The 3,996-nt window shown below is 40.5% G+C and overlaps 1 protein-coding gene across 1 annotated transcript in view; it reads right to left on the minus strand.

The window, feature by feature from the left end:
- LOC106530350 (zinc-binding protein A33) overlaps positions 1-3,996 on the minus strand; it is a 9,992-nt gene that overhangs the window by 891 nt on the left and 5,105 nt on the right. The gene's annotated exons all lie outside the window — the stretch shown is intronic.

Raw genomic sequence — 3,996 nt, forward strand, 5'->3', positions numbered from 1 at the left:
CAAAAATGTAATTTAACTGATTAATAAATGACGTGTAAAACATTTAGCTGCACAAGATGCGTTTAATACAGTTTGCTTGTAAATTTGTTGAAGTTGGCAGTTGTTGACTGTCATTCTGTTTAAACAGGCATTTGAGTCTGAAGAGCATGATCACTAGACCAGCCTTTGCTGTTTTGTTTGATTTTATTGTTCATTTTATTACTGTACTTTGTTCATTGTTTTTATTTTATGCTCCTGTACAGCACTTTGGTTTTTATTGTGCTTRATAAATAAACGATGATGATGATGATGATGATGATATGGAAAGCCTGGTGGTATACCATTTCGTACCAAAAACTGGATGTCACGACATGTTTCCATTATACACTGTAGAAATAGATTTCAGAGATATGGTCAAAAAGCTGGATACCTGCTTTGATGATAGGTCGCAAATATTTTGTCCAAACATCGATKCCCAAGTTGTACAAGAGTACAGAGAAAACTAAATCACTAGTGACACTGCACTGAAAACTATCACTTCTAAAAAGCCTGTAATAATATTTATGTGGACATGAAAGTATAGCCGCTTTACTGCAGTAATTTCCCTCTCWATCAGTGGAAAATATYGTTAACACYCAGGTATGCATTAAAAMAAAAGTARAGTCAAATACCACAAGACTAGTGCTGGTAAATCAGGTTCACTTTATGGAACCGGGTTAATATYAGTCTGTGGAGRCTAGATCTATTCAACTCACTTACTAGACTGTTGARAACCAGGAGTCCTCCCGTTCTCTCAGGTCAGCAGACCAGCTGCTCCTAACAATCCCAAAAACGAAACGTAAGCTTAGAGGGGATTGTGCCTTCTCCACTGCTGCCCCTAAAATGTGAAACAACCAACCTTTGGGCATCAGACAGGCCACATCCCTGTCAGCTTTTAAAACGCTACTTAAAACCCATCTCTTCTCATTGGCTTTTGGCTCCGAGCTGTTGATTTTAAGTTTGTTTTGAGATTATTTTTATTTGTTTTAATAGGTTTTATGTGTTTGTTTTATTAGTTTTCATTTTTGGATTTGGCTTTTAGTATGTACTGTGACTGTTGTGTGTTTTATTGGCTGTGACTGTACAGCACTTTGGTCCTATGGTTGTTTAAGTGCTTTTTAAATAAAGTTGGTATGGTATGGTAGGAGTCAACACAAGTGAGATTACTCCTCCCTGTGGACAGCCTCGTCTGAGATTAACGATTATTGAACAGTATTCCAGAGTTGAAGATGCTTTCCTTGTCCGAAGCATGAAATCGAACCAGTTTGTAGTTGTCTCATCCACACCTTTGCTGGTAAGTGCTCTTTCTATAGCTTCCACAGGTACATTGTCAAAWGCCCCCTGTATGTCCAAGAAGCATCCAAGAGCATATTGTCCACGTGCCAGGCTGCGTTCTATTCTCAAAACATCATGTAAGGCTTTTTCTGTAGAAAGACCTGCCTGATATGCATGTTGTTTAGAACTTATGATAGCATTGAAATACCATCCCTTACATGRTGATCTATTAACCTGTCCATTCGCTTCAGCAAGAAAGATATTAAGCTGATGGGTCTGAAAGATTTTGCTTCTTTATACAGTATGTTGGCTTGCCAGGTTTGGGCTGAAAGACAACCTTTGCTGTCCTCCACCCAACTGGTACATAGCCATTTGCTAGACAAGCAACATATGATCTAGATATTGTGTCAAGACGCTGTAGAGAACTATGGCTCTACACTTCTCAAAATTTAAAGTTATGAGGAAATCACGAGTTCTTTCTGTGTAGGGAGTAAATACCTTTCTGTGTAAAGGTGAGAAACAAATTCACACAATAATTTACCATACTCAGTAGTTCAAGTCTTCTGAAATAAATTATATTTATTTACAGAATAAAATACCTAATTTCCCTCTGGGATCAATAAAGTATTTTTGAATTGAATTGAAAATAAACCACTTATGTACAAATTAATGTGAATAATCACAACTTTGTGAGCTAAAACATCAACAAGAATCACGTATGCGTCCGTAATGATTAATGTAAATATGACAACTCAGAAAGAACAGTCAACTTTAGGTTTGAGATCTTGATAAACCAGATGTTTACAGGCACATGACTTATATGGCAAGGTTTTAAGCTTAAGAAAAGTAAGGAAAAAAGGAGGYTTAGMTTTTAAGACTAAAAATGATCAATTATCTAATCAAAGTGTGAGAAACTAGAACAAACACTTGATATCTGCAGAMGCTTCAGCCCCAATTCCGATACGCTTGTCAAAACACTCAGTTTTACCTTTTGGTGTTCGACCGCCAGGTTTAGCGTGTGGGAAGACTTCACCTAGGGGAGGTGGAGCCKGGTCAGGACTGCCGCTCTCCTTCAGTAAAACCTCCAAGTTTTGCTCCACTGCGTCTTCTGGAATCTGCTCTGGTCCATCAGATAGTCAAGTTCGTCCTAGGCTTTTCTTTCAAAATAAAACTTCTCACCAGAAGTTTCAAAATAATGGAGCTTCAAAGCTGGTTATTTTCAGGTCAAGACTGAAGGTGTCTTGATCCTAGACATAAGATTTGCTCGTTGGCTCATGAACAAATCTCATTGTCAAAATGCTGAATTTTCCTGTAAAAGGAAAACAGCTCAGAGACGGAACGCTCTGCGCCCCTTCCGTCTGCTAGGTCTGACCAGCATCCTCCCCCACCAACGGAGCCGACTGACCACCAGGTAGTGGTCAGTTGACAACTCCGCCCCTCTCTTCACCTGAGTGTCCAAAACATGCAGCTGCAGATCAGATGAAACGACAACAAAGTCGATCATCGAACTGCGGCCTAGGGTGTTCTGGTGCCAAGAGCACATATGGACACCCTTATGTTTGAACATGGTGTTCGTTATGGACAATCCATGACAAGCACAAAAGTACAATAACAAAACACCGCTCAGGTTCAGATCGGGGGAGTCGTTCCTCCCAACCACGCCTCTCCAGGTCTCAATGTCACTACCCACATGAGCGTTGAAGTCCCCTAGCAGAACGAGGGAGTCCCCGTTCGGAGCACTCTCCAGCACCCCCTCCAAGGATTCCAGAAAGTGTGGGTAATCTGAACTGCTGTTAGGCGCATAGGCACAAAAAACAGTCAGGACCCATCCCCCCACCCATAGGCGGAGGGAGGCTACCCTCACGTTCACCGGGGTGAACCCCAATATACAGGCACCAAGATGGGGGACAATACGTATGCCCACTCCTGCTCGGCGCCTCTCAGCATGGACAACTCCAGGGTGGAAGAGTGTCCAACCCCTCTGGGGGAGACTGGTTCCAGAGCCAGAGTGGTGCATTGAGGTGAGTCCAACTATATCTAGTCGGAAACTCTCACTCTCACACACCAGCTCATTTACATATACAATGAATAATTTTGGTCCCAACACTGATCCCTGCGGGACCCCACAAGTTATGTTTTTTTAAAGGATTTGTGATCACCGATTTGAACAAACTATTTCATATTTTGAATATAACATCTTAGCCAGTTTAGCACCACTCCCCTAATTCCATATTTTTCCAGTTTACTTAATAAAATACTACGATCAATGGTATCAAATGCCTTTTTCAAATCAATAAATACTCAGATAGCAAAGTTTTCGAGGTCCATACCATTAAGAATTTTTTCAGTCATGTGCATCAATGCCATTGATGTGGATCTTTTTTCTCTAAAACCATAATGACATTCTGACAGTGTTATGCTTTTTAATGAAGGCATCAAGCCTTTGAATGAACAGTTTTTCCAGGATTTTAGAGAACTGGCAGAGTAATGATACTGGCCTGTAATTAGTGAAAAGTTGTTTGTCCCCAGCTTTAAATACTGGAATAACTTTGGCAATTTTCATTTGATGTGGAAATGATCCTGTTGTGAATGATAAGTTATAAATATAAGTCAGTGGATGCACAAAGGCATTGTTAAGAGCCGACTGCTCTTACCCGGGTCCATTGGGATTTTTGGAGAAATTAGTAGGAGACACCTTAAAGA

This window comes from Austrofundulus limnaeus, unplaced genomic scaffold, assembly GCF_001266775.1.
Source record: "Austrofundulus limnaeus strain Quisiro unplaced genomic scaffold, Austrofundulus_limnaeus-1.0 Scaffold512, whole genome shotgun sequence".
In the NCBI taxonomy this organism is placed as follows: domain Eukaryota; kingdom Metazoa; phylum Chordata; class Actinopteri; order Cyprinodontiformes; family Rivulidae; genus Austrofundulus; species Austrofundulus limnaeus.